This window comes from Cervus elaphus, chromosome 12 (assembly GCF_910594005.1).
Source record: "Cervus elaphus chromosome 12, mCerEla1.1, whole genome shotgun sequence".
Taxonomy (NCBI): Eukaryota; Metazoa; Chordata; class Mammalia; order Artiodactyla; family Cervidae; genus Cervus; species Cervus elaphus.
This window is the reverse complement of record NC_057826.1, coordinates 41,085,615-41,106,704: the sequence shown is the minus strand read 5'-3', so window position 1 is coordinate 41,106,704 and position 21,090 is coordinate 41,085,615. Positions and strand designations below refer to the sequence as shown.

At 42.2% G+C, this 21,090-nt stretch overlaps 1 protein-coding gene across 5 annotated transcripts in view; it reads left to right on the top strand.

Moving 5' to 3' along the window:
* The window catches only part of ATP8B4 (ATPase phospholipid transporting 8B4 (putative)), a 265,518-nt gene that overhangs the window by 211,253 nt on the left and 33,175 nt on the right, over nt 1-21,090 (top strand). The gene's annotated exons all lie outside the window — the stretch shown is intronic.

Here is a 21,090-nt window from a genome sequence, read left to right as displayed (position 1 = left end):
TCGGTTCACGTATTGCTGAAGCCTGGCTTGGAGAATTTTGAGCATTACTTTACTAGCGTGTGAGATGAGTGCAGTTGTGCGGTAGTTTGAGCATTCTTTGGGGTTGCCTTTCTTAGGGATTGGAATGAAAATGGACCTTTTCCAGTCCTGTGGCCACTGCTGAGTTTTCCAAATTTGCTGGCATATTGAGTGCAGCACTTTCACAGCACCGTCTTTCAGAATTTGAAATAGCTCAACTGGAATTCCATCACATCCACTAGCTTTGTTCGTAGTGATGCTTTCTAACGCCCACTTGACTTCACATTCCAGGATGTGTGGCTCTAGGTGAGTGATCACACCATTGTGATTATCTGGGTCGTGAAGATCTTTTTTGTACAGTTCTTCTGTGTATTCTTGCCACCTCTTCTTAATATCTTCTGCTTCTGCTAGGTCCATGCCATTTCTGTCCTTTATCGAGCTCATCTTTGCATGAAATGTTCCCTTGGTATCTCTAATTTTCTTGAAGAGATCTCTAGTCTTTCCCATTCTGTTGTTTTCCTCTATTTCTTTGCATTGATCACTGAGGAATGCTTTCTTATCTCTCCTTGAAAGGAAATTTATGACCAACCTAGACAGCATATTAAAAAGCAGAGACATTACTTTGCCAACAAAGGTCTGTCTGGTCAAGGCTATGGTTTTTTCAGTGGTCATGTATGGATGTGAGAGCTGGACTGTGAAGAAAGCTGAGTGCCGAAAAATTGATGCTTTTGAACTGTGGTGTTGGAGAAGACTCCTGAGAGTCCCTTGGACTGCAAGGAGATCCAACCAGTCCATCCTGAAGGAGATAAGTCCTGGGTGTTCACTGGAAGGACTGATGCTGAAGCTGAATCTCCAATACTTTGGCCACCTCATGCGAAGAGTTGATTCACTGAAAAAGACCCTGATGCTGGGAGGGGTTGGGGGCAGGAGGAGAAGGGGACGACAGAGGATGAGATGGCTGGATGGCATCACTGACTCGATGGACATGAGTTTGAGTAAACTCCGGGAGTTGGTGATGGACAGGGAGGCCTGGCGTGCTGCAGTTCATGGGGTCGCAAAGAGTCGGACACGACTGAGTGACTGAACTGAACTGATATTATTTTTCACACTGAAAACTAGTTAATTGCATGGTCTTCTTTTAAATCCATTGTCAGTCCAGACTGGCCCTCTGTATTCTTTCTGACGGTGGTGAGTTGAGCTGGACCAATGGTTCTCAAGTTTTAAGTTTTAATGGGAATTACCTGGAGGGCTTCTAAAGCACAGCTTCCTGTCAAGTTTCTGATTCAGCAGGCACGAGGCAGAGTCCAGGAATTTGCAGTTCCAGCAAGTTGCCTGTAGATGCTGAAGCTGCAGGTGGGGGACCATACTTTGAGAACCAGGGGGCTAGCCAATACAGAAGAAAATCTGAAGGTATGCTTTTTGAACTCAGAGCCCAGAGTGAAATCCAATCTACTGATGCTGTTTTGTCCATTCTAGAATCTACTTTTCTGAGGCAGAGGGGCCACTTAAGCCAACATCTTATCACCCGTCCCAATAGAATTTTTCCGGAGGGCTTAGAATCTCCTTATACACCTTGCCAAAACTTTGGCGCCTGAGGCTTATGCATGCACTAAGACAAGGTCAGGAGAAAGCAGGGCATTTGTTTCAGGAGAAAGGATTGCTTTTCCCAGTTCACTCAGTCTATTATGATTTTATCTAGCTTAACTCTGAGCTCCTCCAGGAAAGAAAGGACATCTGAGTTGTGCACACATGACTATTTTATTTATGTATTGTACTTATTTATTTTTATTTGGATGCATTGAGTCTTGGTTGTGGCATGAGGGATCTTTGTTGTGGCACATGGGCTTAGTCACCCCATGGTATGTGGGGTCTTAGTTCCCTGACCATGTATTGAGCCTCGGTCTTCTGCATTGGAAGGTGGATTCTTAGCCACTGGACCACCAGGGAAGTCCCTCAGCCTACACTCTTGAATGACATCTGGCACATAGAAGGTGTACAGTCATTTCAGTTTTGTAGGATGTCTCTAGAGTCCTTTCTTATGTTGCCTGAGGCAGATCCATCAAGGAGAGTCCTTCCTACTTGCCTCTGGTCACTCCTGCAGGTGCCACTTACTGTACCTGCACCAAGGGCCATTTCTACAGGCTTCGCCTCTGGTCTGTATAAATAAGTACAGCCTGACCAACACTGTGGTGTCAGTGTCTTAAGATCTTAGTGTGGTATGGCATTGACTCCAGAAAGTAGAAAGATGTTTTTTCAGTTGTGTTAATATGATATGATGGTTAATTGGGCCACAGGTAATATTTCTTAATTATTTATATATATATTTAGCTTCATTCTAAAAAAGACATAGAGTGGATTTTCCCTGGTTTATTTTGCTTTGCATGGATTTGGGCTGATTTAAATAAGGCAGGGAACATCCTCTTTAAGCAGAGGAGTCACCACATGAGACCAATTGGGCTACTGAGTAGAAATCTTGGATTGCAATCATGGATTGCTATTAGGGCCGTTTGCCCTAATTTTTATGATGATTTGATTAAATTGAGACTTAGATTTACATCTACTGGAAAGGATACTTCAGTCTTACCACTGAAGGCTTTCATCAAGTCAGTGAATATTTACTATGTGTCAGACTGTGATGCCTGCAGGAACTGGTATCTTAGGTACAGAAAGGGATGTCTGAGAGGTGTCTTCTTGGTGGACTTGGCAAACTGATCTCACAAATTTTATTAGCTATCCACACTGTGGAGAATTTAAAGTTCCAATTCAGGGATTTTCACAAAGGTAGATAGGCTTGTCAGCAGAGTGGCAAGTAGTAATTTGTTACTGTCTGTTGGAGAGGAAAAGGCAGCAGGTCAATGACAGTACCCTTGTAGTGACATCAATGCTTTGATGTCATCTTCTAGGTGGAGTCATGTTATTGTTGATACCAACAAGTAAGGATAAAAGCAAATTGTAATTATAGCTAACACTTAAATATCACTTACTATGTGCCAGGCATTGTTTAAATGTTTTACCTGTATTTGTTCAATTCTTATAATAATCATATGAAGTAGGTCTTTTAACTATAGTCTATGTCAGCTTTTTAAAAATAACTTTAAAATATTTTTAATTGTGCTAAGACACATAAACATAAAATTTACTGTCCTAACCATTTTATTTATTTATTTTCCATTTATTTTTATTAGTTGGAGGCTAATTACTTTACAATATTGAAGTGGGTTTTGTCATACATTGACATGAATCAGCCATGGAGTTACATGTATTCCCCATCCTGATCCCCCCTCCCACCTCCCTCTCTACCCGATCCCTCTGGGTCTTCCCAGTGTACCAGGCCCGAGCACTTGTCTCATGCATCCAACCTGGGCTGGCGATCTGTTTCACTATAGATAATATACATGTTTCGATGCTGTTCTCTCAAAACATCCCACCCTCGCCTTCTCCCACAGAGTCCAAAAGTCTGTTCTGTACATCTGTGTCTCTTTTTCTGTTTTGCATATAGGGTTATCGTTACCATCTTTCTAAATTCCATATATATGTGTTAGTATACTGTAATGGTCTTTATCTTTCTGGCTTACTTCACTCTGCATAATGGGCTCCAGTTTCATCCATCTCATTAGAACTGATTCAGATGAATTCTTTTTAATGGCTGAGTAATGTTCCATGGTGTATATGTACCACAGCTTCCTTATCCATTTGTCTGCTGATGGGCATCTAGGTTGCTTCCATGTCCTGGCTATTATAAACAGTGCTGCGATGAACATTGGGGTGCACGTGTCTCTTTCAGATCTGGTTTCCTCGGTGTGTATGCCCAGAAGTGGGATTGCTGGGTCATATGGCAGTTCTATTTCCAGTTTTTTAAGAAATCTCCACGCTGTTTTCCATAGCGGCTGTACTAGTTTGCATTCCCACCAACAGTGTAAGAGGGTTCCCTTTTCTCCACACCCTCTCCAGCATTTATTGCTTGTAGACTTTTGGATAGCAGCCATCCTGACTGGCATGTAATGGTACCTCATTGTGGTTTTGATTTGCATTTCTCTGATAATGAGTGATGTTGAGCATCTTTTCATGTGTTTGTGTCCTAACCATTTTAAATGTACCATTCAGTATATTAAAAGTACTTTCACATTGTTATGCAACAGACCTTCAGAACTTTTCATCTTATAAAACTGAAACAAACTCTATATTCTATTGAACAGCAACTCCCTGTTTCCTTCTCTCTCCAGCTCATGAAAATCACCATTTTTGCTATCTATTTCTTTGAGTTTGACTGGATAATTTCAAATGACCTATGTTCTAGTTTACTGATTCTTTCTTCCACTTGGTTGATGCTCTCTATTGACATCTTCAGTCATTGTATCCTTCAGCTGTAGGATTTTTGTTTTGATGATTTCCATTTCTTTGTTGAACTTCTCATTTTTTTTTATGTATTGTTTTCTTAATTTTCGTTTCCTGTGGGTTCTTACAGTTCACTGAAATTCTTTAAGAGGATTATTATGAATTCTTGTCAGACAGTTCATAGATCTCCTTCAGCTTGGAGTACTAGATGGGTCAGCTGGCAGCATCTGTGGGCAGGTGGGGGGTGCTGTCAGGGTCTCTAGTTAGGTGAAGTCCCTGCCTGTGCTCTGAGGTCAGGGGGCTGTGCTGGCTGGGCTCTGTGATTGCTCATGGTAGATGACATCTCAGGCTGTTTCCTGACCAGATGATGCTACTGGCTGGATTCTGTGTAGAGCCACCTGCAGGGCTGTAAGTTTGGAGGGACCTCAGGCTGTGCTCTGTGATTAGGTGGGACCAAAGGGTGTGCCCCAAAGCTGGGCTGAGTCCCTATCTGGGTTCCCTCATCAGGTGGAACCCAGAGGTGATTTGCTCCATGCTTGAGTAGATGCACTAGCTGAGCTCCCTTAGTGGGCTGGGTTATAGGCAGTGTTTAGCAGTTGGGCAGTTCTGTATGTTGGGCTCTGCTTCAGGGTGGAGCTGTAGACTGGGTTCCTTGACTGGGTAGTATCACAGGCTGGGCTTTGAGGCTGTCCAGGGTCACTGTTCTGACTCCCTGGTTGTATGGGGACAGAAGCTATACCTAAGATTTGGGCAGACCTTCTGATCTGGGTGTCTGTATAAACAGGGCTGTAGGATGGAGGGCTCCGTGGGTTCACTGCCCAGGCTTCCTGGTTCAGTGGGACTGGGGGCTATATTCGGCAGTTAAGTGAGGTTATAAGTTTTCTCTTCTGCCAGGGTGAGGCTACAGAACAGGCTACACAGCAAATATAGCTTGTTGACCGGGTACCCATATCAGGCAGAACTGCCTGGACCAAACAAGATTTCCTGGCCAGAAGGGGTTACTGGCTCAGCTCTGCAAATGGGCAGAGCCCCTGGCTGGCATCTCTGCTTCAGTGCTGCTGAGTACTGGCTGCTGTAAGCCCTGTCTCCCTTATGTCTCTATCTGATCCACCCTGGGCTCTCTTTCTCCCACTGGAGAAACCATAGGCCCAGAGGGGCCCTTTTGGTGCAGGACCATGCCAGCCTGGGGGAGAGGTGATGGTCAGAGTGTAGTTGTTCCTCTTTCCCTTCTAATGTGATCCTTCTCGGTCTCTGTGATCCAGTGGGGCACTCACTCCCAGTCCTGGGGTTTCCTAGTGCTCTCTTGGCTGTGGACAGTTGCTGGATGGCCTTTTTGTGAGGGGAACTGAAGCTGGGGATGACCTAAGCTGCCATTGTGATCACATCACTCCTGAGTCTCTTTTCTAGAGAGCATTTGTGTGTCATGCACTGATTCCCTGAGGACACTACCTACCTGAGATCTTTCTGTTTTAGGATTTTTTTTAATTTAGATTGCAAACTCTGCTGAATACCATCTGAGATTCAGGTTTTCAGGAGAAATTTTTTTTTTTTTTGTCTCTCCATTTAGCTGGTGCCAAGGCTGACACAGGCAAATTTCCTTGCAGTCCCTTTCTGCGTGAAGATTTATTTCCTCTGTACTCTCACACTAAGGATTCAATCCTTTGCTGCCTTGGCTTTATGAGAATGTTAGATCTCCACTTTGATTTAATCTTTGCATTGATAATGCTGTCTCTTATGATAAATAGTCTTAGAGTCAATGAGATTTGGTGTTATTACCCAAACTCACTTGGCATAGAACCCTGTTTTTTCCAAGCAATATGCATAAAGTCCTATAGAACAGGTACCATATAGAACCCATCTTTGGGAAATTCTGGAATAGATGTCTCTGTGGTAACAGTTTCAGAACTATTTATCATAGTTTCAATGTTTTGAAGTGGTAAGATGTACAAAGCACAAAATGATGCTAAGAATATTTTTCCTAGGAGAATAGGCTATTTATGGCCCTCTCTTTCAAAAACTTCTATTTTATTAATTAGCTCTAGTCTAGGGATGAAATAACCCTGTCTTACATGGTAAAGTAGGGACAGGGGGTTACATCTAAACTTTTACAAACTCATTTTCACTATCCTCAAAGTTTTTTGTCCTTATTATAAAAACAAATATATGTGAATGTATATCAATTATCTGAGAACATACATTTTGTACTTTCTCATCAAAAAAACCATCACATTTTTGAGAAATCCCTCTTGTTTTACATTCTTCAAAAATGTTATTTTTCTTAATGGCACTCTGAAATGTACATTTATTACAAATTGTTTACTCTGATTTCATAAACATTTAAATTTTTGTCATTTTACATTGAATAATTCATCCCTTGCGCATAGCCATGAGTCACACGGCATTGTCAAGTTGCTAGTAAAAATGCTTGTTTACTGACTTGGGAAGAGAAGATAAAATGATGAATAGGTCAAGTCCCTACCCACCATGTACTCATTTTCTCATTGGGAAATAGACACATGCACAAATATGTCTCATAGAAATACTGAATTTTAATAGGAGAGCAAGGGAAAGGGAGAAATCTATGAGGATCTGGTGTGACTTCGGGGGCTCAATTAAATCTCAAGTGAGAATATGAATATTTTCAAAATTAAGTGGAAGTCTGGAGGCCTAAAAGTCTGGCTACCTCAGGGATGCAGGGGCTGGTTTGTATAAAGTTAGAAGAGTGTGTGTGCTCAGTCACATCCGACTCTTGGCAACCCCGTGGACTGTAGCCCACCAGGCTCCTCTGTTCATGGAATTTTCCAGGCAAGAATACAGGAGTGGGTTGCCATCTCCTTCTCCAGGGGATCTTCCCGACCCAGGGATCAAACCTGCATCTCTTGCATCTCCTGCATTGGCAGCTGGATTCTTTATCTTTGTGCCATCTGGAAGCAAAGGTATAACATAATTGATTGAAAGGCGGAAAATCCTCCTGTCACGCCTGAATACTTTCCAACTGACCTGCTGTTAGTGGAATTTAAAATCTCTTTTTAATTTCTAAAATTCCACTTAAAATCAACTAATTCAGAAATAACTTTTAAAAACTGCATGGTATTACTTACTGTATAAAGCAAGAAGCATATTCTAGAACAGATGTTGTACTTCCATAAAGATGAAAGCACTGGTGTTGCTCCATCCTACCCTGGGCTTCCCAGGTGGCGCAGTGGTAAAGAATCTGCCTGCCAATGCAGAAGACATCAAGAGATGTGGGCTAGATACCTGCATCAGGAAGCTCCCCTGGAGTAGGAATTGGCAGCCCACTCCAGTATTCTTGCCTGGAGAATCCCATGTACAGAGGGGCCTGGTGGACTCTAGTCCGAAGGTCATGGACTGAGCGACTGAGCACACACGCACGCTCCATGCCACCCACGTGTGAGTGGGCTGACGTCTTAGTATTACTAAGAACTGGCTGTGAGGGCAACTTGAATATGGAATTGGGATTGGCTGGGTTCATGGTCTCTTTTCCATTCCCTGTTTTTCACTAGAAACTCCTGATTAACAACAGGTTTAACTGAAAAAATTCTTTGGCTTTTTTTCTTAGCCCTGTTTTTCTAAGGACAATATGCTGTAAATGAGGCAAGTGAAAAGAAAACAACATTTTGGGGAGAGACACTAGTCTGCATAGAACGAGAATTTTTGAATAGGGGACATTTTCTCAGTGACACCTTTTCACCCACTGAACTCATTGAGCTGGCCTGGGCCTCCAAAGCCACATGTTGGGTGACAGGCTTTCTTAGCCCTTAGAGTCCATTAGAAAGCTGCTTACTTTCAATCTGTTAATGAAAGTTGGCCACCTGAAGTCTTCCCACCTCTGCCATCCTTCTCTTAAATTGCTTCAGTGGAATTAAAAGCTCCACAGTGAAATGGAGCCAGTAGTAATAAAACCTCCAGGGCCCCGCAGATGCAGTAACATGAGGCCCAACCTTGGGCAGGCCTGATCTGCAGTCACCTCTTTAGTCCCCACAAGATTGAGACTCACTGACATCCTCTAGCACAGAACCTATAGTCTCTGAATGCTCATTCATTTCAGAAGAGGAAACTTGAGTGCCAGTTTGAGGCCAAGTGCTCTGTTGGCCTCCAGCGATAAGAGAATGAACCAGAGGGATGCAGTTCCTGCCCTCAGGGAACTTAACAGCCTGGGAACGGTTTCATTTTCATAAATATGAAACTGATGTCGAGTAATTCTGTAGTCACCTTTCTCTTATTTTTCCACCAAGGATTTTTTAAAATTAAATTTGTCATGGATGGGACGTATCTTGGGGTCAACCCTGTCCAATCTCAACATGATTCATAAACACCTAAATATTTCTTTCCTGCCTTTCTGAACAGACTACTTTGAAGTAATCCACTCTGCAGCTGAAAACATCTGACCAAACATTAACAGATGTGCTTCCATAGACATGTTGTTGACTTTTAAGACACCAGTTTAATTACTTAATGAAATGACATGTGCTGTTTCTTTACTACCTTGGCCTGTCTCTCGGTGCCTGGTGAATTTTATCTAGGCTCTTATTCTCTGATGAGAGCTCCAGTAGATTCCTGGTAGGTGGGTTGGGGCAGATGTGTGAGCCCATTCAGCTGTGACGTGCAAGGTTCCCAGGGGCTGATGGGTGGGACCGCTCACTGCTTGTGAGATGGTGGCACTTAGGTCACTGGGATGGATGATGGTGTGCTGCAGGCTGGTTGTGCTTGGTTTGTGGACTTTCTTTTGCTTAACCTCAGTGGCTCGCCTCTGTTGTAACAGTTTCTGGACACATGGGGAAAGAATATGCTGGGCAGGGACCAGACTCTTTTTGTTCACTTTGCTGGGTGAACCTTTCCTGGGGGAAGCAGCTGGGACACAGAACAAAATGTGTGTGCCTTGTTGAAATCTAGAATCTTTGCTCTGGCAGGGAATGTCACTGATACTGAGTCTAGTTCCTTATTTTATAGAGGAGGAATCCAAGTTCCCCAAGAGCTGAGGATCAGCAGTAGACAAGGCTGAGACCAGAACTCACCATGCCTTCTGACTTTTTCTTCAGTGCTCATTCTGTTCTGCTTGATGAGTGGCCACTGGAATTGTTACAGACTTGAGAGAATGGCTGGTGGTGGCAATTTAGTTGCTAAGTCGTGTCTGGCTCTTGCATCCCCACAGACTGTAACCTGCTAGGCTCCTCTGTCCATGGGACTTTCCAGACAAGAATACTGGAGTGGGTTGCCATTTCCTGCTCCAGGGACCTTCGAGAGAATGGCTATATCTTCAAGAAAAAACTGTCTTCTCCTAACCCCTAATCAGGAAAATGTTTGCTTTATTTGGAATCTAAAGGAAGGAGAAACATCCAGAAACACTCAGTATACTATGACTATGGGGAGAAAATGAACTGTCTTACTGAGAGAGAGAGAGACCTTGTACTGTAGGGAGTGTCTCCCACAACTCAGATCCTTAGAAAGGCCAGGCCTGCCTCTAGGCAAACTGCCTCCTGGAATCATCTGGAAGCTGAAGGCCACCTTCTGCCAACAAACTGCCACTAAAAAGACAATTTAAATATAATCTCAAATATAATCTCTCCTGATGAGATTTCCAACCCGATTTCTGGAGCAGGGGGATTTGGAGAAAGATCAGATAAATCTTTAAACTGAACCATGGATCCTTTCTAAGGACATACCTTATTCTAATCTATTACCAAAGCCTGCATGGTTTTCATGGACTCCACTGTGGGCTCATGTATACTATTTATCTGCGTAACTTATTTTTAAAGTACCTTATGCCCTCAAGACTTTTAATAAAGATAAACTGTCCCCAACCAGAGATAAGCCCCCCACCCACCTCAAAAAAACAAAAAACCACTCACAGGAAAAAAAAAAAGAAAAAATAACAACCCATTGGTTGAAGCCCTGTTTAGGAAATTCACATTTGAAACCATGCAACTACTGGCACTGTGTACTTCTGATATTATCTGATGACAATTTATCATTGTCAGTAAGATACAGGGCTGTGTATGTTTTTTTAAAAGTTCTGCTGTGATATGGAAACGATTATCTTGTCAAGGCCAGAAAAACATTAGTTCTGTCAAACAGTATAAGAAAACTCATAATGAAAAGTTTGGAAAGTGACGTGAAAGAGTGCGACTAATCTCAAGGCTTGGATGACTTCATGGATTTGGTTACCTGTAAGCCCGTCTCAACCTGGCTGGCAGTTCCCCGTCCGCCCCTCCTCACTCCCCTGCCTCACTCACTCGCCTTCCAGATGTGCTCTGGGGAAAACCCAGGGAGGGGTGGGTGCTCAGGCCTGGGCCGTTACTCCTGGATCCGGCTAGTGGGTTTCTGTTAATTACACAAATCAGTAACAGATGTGTTGAGGCTGAGCACCTCATATTTATCCCACAATGTGTTTTCTTTAAATGGCAAATGTTTTTTAAGGCCAAAAAGAAAAAAAAAATATCATTATATAGTTCTCCTCTGAAACACACAGCAAAAGGGATGAATACATGTCTCCAGAGAGGTATTTCATCCTGTCATTTGAACAAGGAGCTAAGCCAATGGTCTCAGAATAGAAAGCCCTTTGTAACTGTCTGAGATCCTTATTAAAGTTTATTTAAATATGGTATTCTATAAATCATAGCTTTTGTGTTCCCCAAGCTGTTAGATTGTAATTTGTAGCTGGGGTATTTTTACTCTATATAAAATGGTTGATAAGGTTGATAAATTGCTCCCACAGAGAAGGGAGCAAGGAGGAGCTTTCCCTAAATAGGAAAACAGTGAGGCTGGGAAAAGGAACACTCCACTTTTTTTTTTTTTTTCCTGATCTGTGAAGAGACACTTTTAGGCTTCCAAACAGATTAGTAGCATCATGCAGAACAGAAAATTTGGAAGTAGAGGTGGTATGGCTGCACCTAGGAGGATGCAGTTCCTAGGACAAATATTTTTGTTCAGGACTCCTGTTTCTATAAACAATTTTGAGTCACCCAAAATCAGAATGTCAGCAGTGGTCTGATCTAGTCTCAGGCCAGAATGCTGCTCACACGAGAGGCTGCAGAGGAATCCTTCTTCCTACTTCCTTTACCCCTCCCATCTCTTTGGGGCGTCTGGTCAATCCATAACAATGGGGAAGAGCAGAAGAGAGAGAGAGAGAGAGAGAGATGGGGATAGTGGAGGTAGTAGAGGGCTTGAGGATGCCTCGAAGGGGAGAAACATGGATGGGAGTCCATGTGAGTCATGATCTGGCTAGTATGTCCCTCTCATCTGGTCCTAGTCATCAGAAGGGATCTTTAAATTTTTCTGAATGTAGCTAAGGACTTAAAGGGGAAGTGGAGCATTTACTAGGATAACTATCTGAGCAGTTGGAGATCTCTTGCAAAGAAAGGAAGAAGCCTGTAATAGTAGAAATACTGCTTGTGACTTTAGTTTTTTTAATCATTTCAGTTCAGTCACCTAGTTGTTGTGTCCAACTCTTTGCGACCCCATGGACTACAGCACTCCAGGCTTCCCTGTCCATCACCAACTCTTGGAGCTTGCTCAAACTCATGTCCATTGAGTCAGTGATGCCATCCAGCCATCTCATTCTCTGTCATCCTCGTCACCTCCTGCCTTCAATCTTGCCCAGCATCAGGGTCTTTTCCAACAAGTCAGGTCTCCGCATCAGGTGGCCAAAGTATTGGAGTTTCAGCTTTAGCATCAGTCCTTCCAATGCATATTCAGGACTAATTTCCTTTAGGATGGACTGGTTGGATCTCTATGCAGTCCAAGAGACTCTCAAGAGTCTTCTTCAGCTCCACAGTTCAAAAGCATCAATTCTTTGGTGCCCAGCTTTCTTTATGGTCCAACTTTCACATCTGTACATGACTATTGGAAAAACCATAGCTTTGACTATATGGGCCTTTGTCGGCGAAGTAATGTCTCTACTTTTTAATATGCTGTCTAGGTTGGTCATAGCTTTTCTTCCAAGGAGCAAGCATCTTTTAATTTCATGGCTGCAGTCACTATCTGCAGTGATTTTGGAACCCAAGAAAATAAAGTCTGTCACTTTATTTTTCTCCATCTATTTGCCATAAAGTGATGGGACCAGATGCCATAATCTTAGTTTTTTGAATGTTGAGTTTTAAGCCAGCTTTTTCATTCTCCTTTTTCTCTTTCAAACCCCTAAAGCCTAAACTGTGCTAATCAATACATATAACTGGGAAAGGTGTTTTTTAAAAGTGAGTGACTCATGAATGACATTTGTAGAGGCAAAACTAGAGTTAGAGTAAACAGTGGTTGATATAATGAAATATTCATGAGGAAAGTGCATAATTATATCAAGGTATTTCATGTTCTTTAAATCATGCTCTAATTTTCCATTGATTTCATTAATATAGTAGTTTGTTATGGGTACAAATATCTTTGGTTGTAGCAATAAAGGATTGTATTTCCATAAAAAAGTATAATTAGTAGGAAAATGCACCTTTTTAAAAAGATTGTTAAACATACGACTTGAAGTTTGACATGATTCTTCCTCCCTCTGGCCCTCCCTGTCTTCCTTCCTTCCCTCCTTACTGAGGGTATTCACTTATGGGCACTATCCATTTGTCAGAGACAGAGTTTTAGGTGCAGTAGTAAAGAATCACTTTATTACCTTGCCAGGCAAAGGGGAACACAGTGAACTCCTGCCCTTGAAAACTGTGTGTCCCAACCTGGGAGGATGTGGTGAGGAGTTTTATAGTAATGGTTCAAGGGGGGAGTTGCTGATAAGGGTCAGGGTATGTGAGGGCCTGTATTCCATTAACCTGGTCTCAGGTAATCTCTTGATGCATTTCTCTGGTTCTTTTAATCTGGCCTCTGTGGTCTTCTCTGGAAGGAAGAGTGCTGACATCTTGCAGGTGGATAAGGAGACGACAAAGGATGAGATGGTTGGATGGCATCACCTATGGACATGAGTTTGAGCAGGCTCCAGGAGTTGGTGATGGACAGCAAAGCCTGGCATGCTGTCGTCCATGGGGTCACAGAGAGTCAGACACGACTGAGTGACTGAACTGAACTCCCTTGAGGTGGAACCAGGACCTTGTCCCAAGCAAGCTTCACTGTTGTTTCTTGGCTTTTTCACCCTGTCTCTGTGTCCTGTTCCTGATTAACAGTTGCTGGAATCTTCCCTTTGGAACTCAAGGAAGGTCACAGAGGTTGGAGCTGTTCCCTACAAATAAGAAATGGGGGACATGGAAAGGCTTCCATGCCCAGGAGCCCCATGGGATCCTGCAGTTCCACCAAGAAGCTTGAAGTCGAGTGGGGAGGGCCTGGGAACCAGCACATAGATAATTATTGAGTCGACAGCTGTGAAGCAGTGAGGTATGGAATGTCATGGGACTACTGGCCTGGAACCCAGCTATGGAAGATGGCAGTGGGCAGAGCTCAGAAAGGCTTACTAGAAGATTGACCCTGGGCTGACCTTTCAGGGATCCATCAGACTGAAGCAGGTGAAGGGGGAAAGGATGGGAATCCCTGGTTTGGGATCTCCATCCCAAACTGAAGTGAAGACTGGTTTGGGCTGGAACACCACCCATCTGGCATGGTTAAGTCAGTGGGGTTTGGGATTAATTTAATGTAGGGTGTTGGAGAGAGGAAGAGATAGCAGATTTCTGACTTGGGCTCTGGGATGGAAGTGGTAGTGTCAGAAACTGATTTAGGGAACATAGGAAGGAGCCTGGTTAAGGGACTGTGAGGATGAGTCCAGGCCTGGACACTCTGAATTTGCAAAGCCCGTGGCATGTCCTCAGGGGAGGGTCTACTAGCAAGTTAAATGTTTAACATTTATAAAAAGTTGTAAAATAGTCAAGAAATCTTTCTAGAGCACCCACCATTGGCTAGACACTGCTGTAGATACGGGAGTTATCACTGTGCATAAGTCTCTGTTTCATGGAAATTATATTCTGTGTTGTGCTTGGTCAGTCTGTCCTGTTGGACTTTGTGACTCCATGGACTATAGTCCACCAGGCTCCTCTGTCCATGGGAATTCTCCAGGCAAGAATACTGGAGTAGGTTGCCATGCCCTCCTCCAGGGGATCTTCCCAAACCAGGGACTGAACCCAGGTCTCCCACATTACAGAAAGATCCTTCACTGTCTGAGCCACCAGGGAAGCCCAAGAATACTGGAGTCGGTAGCCTGTCTCTTCTCCAGGGGAACTTCCTAACCCAGGAATCGAACTGGGGTCTCCTGCATTCCAGGCAGATTCTTTACCAGCTGAGCTACCTGGGAAGATTATATTGCAGTGGGATGAAAACAGATAATAAAGGAGTAAATTAGTGAGATAATTTCAGAATTGCTATTAAGAAAGCACTGGGTATTGTAGAAGTTCTCATTGGGAAGTTAACACTGGAACTATGACCTGAGTGTTTAGAGGGAAATGTTTGTATGAATACCTTGGGGTTCAAGTATTCCAGACAGAGGGCATAGCAAGTACAAATGGCCCCTGACATAGGAATGAGCCTGGTAAATTAAAGACAGTCGGTGAAGTTGAAGCTCTGTGAGTGAGGACGAGACTGCAGTGAAGCAAAGTTGAAGAGGTAGGCTGCATTGATCAGGAAGGGCCTTAAGGCATGGTACAGAGCCTTAGAAGTTCACTCTAAGTAAAATGGGAAGCCACTTGAAGGTTTTAAGCTAATGGTATCATTTTAAATGACAAAAACCAGCATAGAGAATTGTATTTGTTATATATAAAATGACATGAGCAGGGAAGCTTTTAAAGAAACTTGCCAAATGGTACCACGAATTGAGCAGTGGTTTCATGCCATGGTCAGTGCTGTGAATGCTGAGTACCAGGGCTAGGAGTCGGTCCTGACACTTGATAGACCAGCAGTTTTCCAACTCTGTGATCTCAGGACTCTATCAATATTTATCATTTGTTGTTATTGTTTAGTTGCTAAGTCATGTCTGACTCTTTGTGACCCCACAGGCTGTAGCCCACCCAGGCTCCTCTGTCCATGATATTTTCCAGGCAAGAATACTGCAGTGGGTTGCCATTTATTTCTCCAGGGGATATTCCCGACCCAGGGATCAAACCCACATCTCCTGCATTGGCAATAAATTAGGAATTAAAATGGAGGAAAGTTAAACATTTATTAAAAAATAACACACCCATGACATGCTTATCTAAATAACATATTTTAGTGAAAAAAATTATAGTACTTTTCAAAATAAAAAATTAGTTGTGAGAAGAGAGTAAGTTTTTATACTTAAGTTCTTACTATTTAGCACAATAGGAGGCACTTGGGTTCTCACATCTGCTTCTGCATCCAGTTGGTTGTGACATCACAAGTCATATATACTCAAATGAGAATGAGAGTAAAGAGGGAAAGTAAACAGCTTCTTAGCACCATTCTGATAATAGTTTTGACACTGTGGATCCCCTAAAAGTTCCCTACACCACTTTGAAAATCTTCGTGTTCAGTGGCATTAAGTTAGGCAGTCTCCTAACTTAATGGGCCTCAAACTAGTTTCCCTGTCTGTAAACTGGTAGCTGTTAATAGCTCCAACCTCACAGGATTGTTGTGATTATTTAATGAGTTAATAACATCTGGCCCATAGGATGTTCCATACATATCAGCCAGCTCATTTTTGTTTTCTTTTTGTTGTGATTCTGTGTGGCAGCAAGCCCTCTTGCAAGAAATTGTAAAAACTCATTTAAAATTTATTCTCACTAATTTTCCTTTCCTGTCCTCTCTTGCTCAAGTTGTGAAATGAGGCTTCAGGTCTGAATACCAGCTTACAAACGCTACCATCAGATAACTGCAGCTTTAATGCTAGGCACTTTGTGGTGATGTTCATGGCTCTTTAGGCCAGACCATCAGTTACTGATTGTTTTGTTGTTGTTTAGTTGCTAAGTTGTGTCTGACTCTCTTGCGACCCCATGGATTGTAGCCCACCCAGGCTCCTCTGTCCATAGGACTTTCCAGGCAAGAATATGGAGTGGGTTGCCATTTCCTTCTCCAGGAGATCTTCCCAACCCAGGGATCAAACCTGTGTCTTTTGTATTAGCAGATGGATTTTTTTTACCACTGAGCCACCAGGGAAACCCCACTCACAGTTTAGCTTGTCATAATTTTCCAGACTCTTTCTTTCTTTCTTGTACCTGAAATCATCTCTCCTCAGTGAGGAGAAGTTGGATGGTGGATGAGGTGGAGGAAAAAGAGATCCAACAGTGTGAAGTTTTGCCTGGGGTTATCAGACTTCAATTAAATTGCTTTCCTCCTCTTATATATTCCATGCTTCAATCATGAAATGAATTGATATGAAACCATCATAAAATACTTGAGAGTTTGTGTCAGCTACTGCTTTCTTTCTGGATGGGATAAGTGAAATTCTCAATCTTGGCTTCACAGTGGACTTACCAGAGAAATCTTTTAAATTATTGATACTTTGATCATCCCACCTCCAAAGACATTGATTTAATTGGCCTGGATATGGCATGGGCATCAGGATATTTAAAATACTCCCAGTGCCCAAAGTCCCACCAGACTGTGACTAAAGAATAAGGTCATGTGTTTCCCTTTTTATTGTAAAAAATAACAAATCTACAAAAAAGTACATAATATATAAATGTCAGCTTAACAAATTGTAAAATGAACACTCACATCCCCATGATCCAGTGCAAGAACCAGAAGGTTGCCAAACCCCAGAAGCTCCCTTGCCTTTTCTCAGTCACACCTCATTTTCCAACTCTCTGGAGGTAATCATTGCCCTGATTTTTTATAATCATGTTGTTTTATAATTTTACCATATGAGTATAAACCTCTAAACATAGATTGGCACATTTTTAAACTTTACTGAAAGGGAATCATACTCTTTTGCCTGGCTTCTTTTGCTCAACATTGTATATATTTTTTGATTCATTTGTGGTTTTGGATACAGTTATATAGTTCTTTGCTTTTCATTATTTTGTAGAATTCTATGATATCAGTATACCACAGTGTCTGCCATGAATGTTTCTGGTTTGGGGCTTTTATAACCAGGGCCGGTATGAGTGTTTTCATAAGTCTCTTGGTGCCGGAAGGCAGGCATTCTGACATATATTTCTAGGAATAGACTTGTTGGACTCATTGGCTCATCTGAAGGAAGAGAAAGAGGCTGAGCAGACAGCAGTTCGGCAGATAGGAGGTGGTATCTGCGACTCTGTTAACACTGTACTGTGGGCTGGGCCCCTGGAGGGTGGCACTGCTCTGAGCCATGTGCCTGGGGATGCTGAAGATTTACAGAAGGCAGCTGAGGAGCTCAGGACCCTCTGCTTTTAATCATTTTCTGAGACTAGAGGGATAATGTTCCCATCAAGGGTAGAGATCCTGTTGACATACTTCCCAATCTGGATAGCCTCCTGAGATTAGGGTCTACGGCAGGACACCTGATTGGCCCACAAAACATCAGACTTTCATCCCAACCTCAGCAGCTGATAGAAAGAGATAAACATGGTCTCTGGAGGAAAAAAAAATCATCCTAGGCCTTAAAGTGGTTCTTAAATTCTCATCCTCTCCCTTATCTTGATAGGTATTCCCCATTCATTAGTTCATTAAGGCTTTGATGAAGATACTTTTTTCTTACCCTTAGTTTTTGTTGTTGTTGTCTTCAGTGGGGAATTTGGTATTAATCAATTGTTATTGATGACACATATCTCTGTCACATATAGGGTTTCCCAGGTGGCTCAGTTGTAAAGAATCTGCCTGCAATGTAGGAGATGCAGGAGACGCCAGTTCAATCCCTGAGCCAGAAAGATCCCCTGGAGAAGGAAAGGGCAACCCATTGCAGTATTCTTGCCTGGAGAATTCCAATGGACAGAGGAGCCTGGAGGGCTACAGTCCATGAGTTCACAAAGAGTGGGACACGACTGAGCATGCATACGTGCATCTTCAGTGGGGAATTTGGTATTAATCAGTTGTTATTGATGGCACATGCTCCTGTCTTATATGAGTACCATAAATCCAGGCTTGTTTCAGATACCTCTGCTAGAATATCCTGGGGTTACCAGGGAATGCTGACAAGCTTTTCTGGTCTATTCTTATGGTTGCCTGACACTCCAGGCAATTGCCCTGCCCTTCTGCAGGTTCTCTCTTGCCACACGGAGTCTCAGATCCTCTAGAATCTGTGCTGTTTGTACTACTTTGCTCCCAGCATAAACATAGGCTGAGGTATGCTAGTTAGCCCATACTGGTCCCTAAGAACTGCTTGTTAAATGTGAGCCAGTGGTTAAACACAGTTGTTAATGAAAATTAAATTCTATAAACTTATAATTTAAATAAACTATATGGAAAACAAAGTTCATAACTACTCCAAACTCATCACTTTAAAAACAATTTTTATTTAATTGGAGGACAATTATGTTACAATATTGTGAGTATTTTTTGCCATATATCAGTATGAATTGGCCACAGGTATACATGTGTCCCCTCCATCCTGAAGCCCCCTTCCACCCTGTCCCCATCCCATCGCTCTAGGTTGTCACAGAGTCATGGCTTTGGATGCCCTGCTTCATGCATCAAACTCCCACCGGTTATATATTTTTACATATGGTAATATATATGTTTCAATGCTATTCTCTCAAATCATCCCACCCTCTCCTCCCACTGAGTCACTTTTAAATGAGTTTATCATCTTTTGCTGATTACGCTCTTGAGGTTCATTGTATCTGTTGGATTGATGTGGTTTAAATACTATACAGTGGTGTGCTATGGCACATCTCTTCTTAACTCAGTGATATGACTGCTTGAACAGCCAATGGAGAATATTTACATCATGGAAACTGGTAAATGTTACAACTCAGGCTTTTTCTTTCTTTTTTTAAGAGCTAGTTGTTAAACACCTAGCATATCACTGGACATAAGGCCCCCTTTCAGATCCTGACAGCAGAGTTCAGACAATTTAATAAGCCTCAAAGTGGCGCTAGTGGTAAAGAATCCATCTGCCAAAGCAGCAGATGTAAGAGATGCAGGTTTGATCCCTGGGTTTGGAAGATCCCCTGGTGGAGGGCATGGCAACCCACTCCAGTATTCTTGCCTGGAGAATCCCCATGGGCAGAGGAGCCTGGTGGGCTACTGTCCATAGGGTAGCAAAAAGTTGGACACAACTGAAATGACCTAGCATGCATGCACAGATAACAAAAGAGAACTTAAAAACTGGTTACTAGAAATGGTTATTCTGAGTCACAAGCATAAACCTCTTGGTGGTCCCTAATGTTGCCCCTTTGCCTAAATCCTGTCTCAACTGTTTATTGGTAGTAGAATTCAACTTTCCTGCCTTGTGTTTGGCATACCCTTAAAGAGAATGACATTGAGCAGGTCTTTCCTATGTAGATTCCAGGCCTCAACTCTCTGAGATATTCAGAGAATAAAGCAAATTCATTCCTTCTCTCATCTACCCCACACCTCCTTTTTTCTGTTCTCATTTTTTTTTCTTTTTTTTGCCCTAAGAATGAACTCTCTTTGAATTGATTGACATGTCCATGCTCCTTACTTCTTACCAAGGGACTAACCTTGCTCAGAATACAATAATCAGCATTTTTCACAGTGTCTGGTTTATTCAGTGTTGAATTAAACCACCTGTGGAGCTTCAACAGAAATTTCACATTGAGATTTGGCCTTTGAAGACTGGCTTCCACTTCTTTCCTTGAACAAGTATACACCCATCTCAAGAACAAACAGCAATGCAAAGACATATAATAGTCCAAATCCAGATTTAGCAATAAAGCCACCAAAATATTTTTTTCTTCTATATAATCTACATGTACAGGACATGATTTGAAAGATTGCCTTACCTATATAACTATGTAGAACCTACCTTTAGCTTCTCTGCCTGGAACATTTGCATTTAAGATTCCTGTTGCTTTCAGAATTTCCCTAAGAAGAATGTGTGCTTCAGAAAATATTCAGAATCCAGCACTTCTTTCCACTGATCATCTGATCCAGTCACCTTCATCTCTCATCTGGAGCACTGCACTAGCCTCCTAATTGGTTTCCCAACTTCCACAATTGTACCTCTTTTGTCTATTCTCAGCACAGAATGCAGAGAATCAGGTTAAAGTAAAAATCATGATGTTCCTTTGCTCAAAATCCTCTAATGTTGTCATATTTTATTTAGGGAACAATCCATAGTTACCTCTATAGGATCCTCCTGTAATTATTTCTTTGAAATTCATGATACTCCCTGTAGGTTGCTTTGCTCCAGCCAAATGGGCTGTCTTGCTGTCCTCTGAACATGCTAGATGCTTTCTTGCCTCACAGATTTTTCATGTGATCTACTTGCCATATGAAATGTTCATGTCCCAGAAAGCTGCATATTTGATCCTTAATTTTATTCAGATTTTTTTTCTCAAATGTTACTTCTTAGTGATACCTTCTCCAATCACCTTACAGCCCTTCCATATTTCCTACCCTCTTTCTACCCTAGTATTTGTTACTTTCTTACTCACTCATTTACTCATCAACTATATATCTTGTTTATTATATAAAATCTTTTTTGTTGTTTGTTTCCTCGGCACCATTACAGTGAAAATTTCATGAGGAATTTTTATCTGATTGTATCATGTTAAATTATCATTGCTGAGAACCTGGTACCTGGCACATAGTGGTTTCTTAATAAATATTGAATGAATGAATGATACAGTGGTAGAACAGACATTGATTAGGGGCTGGAGACCTATGTTTTGTTTTTAAAATATTTATTTATTTTGCTGCATCAAGTCTTAGTTGTGTCATGTGGGATCTTTC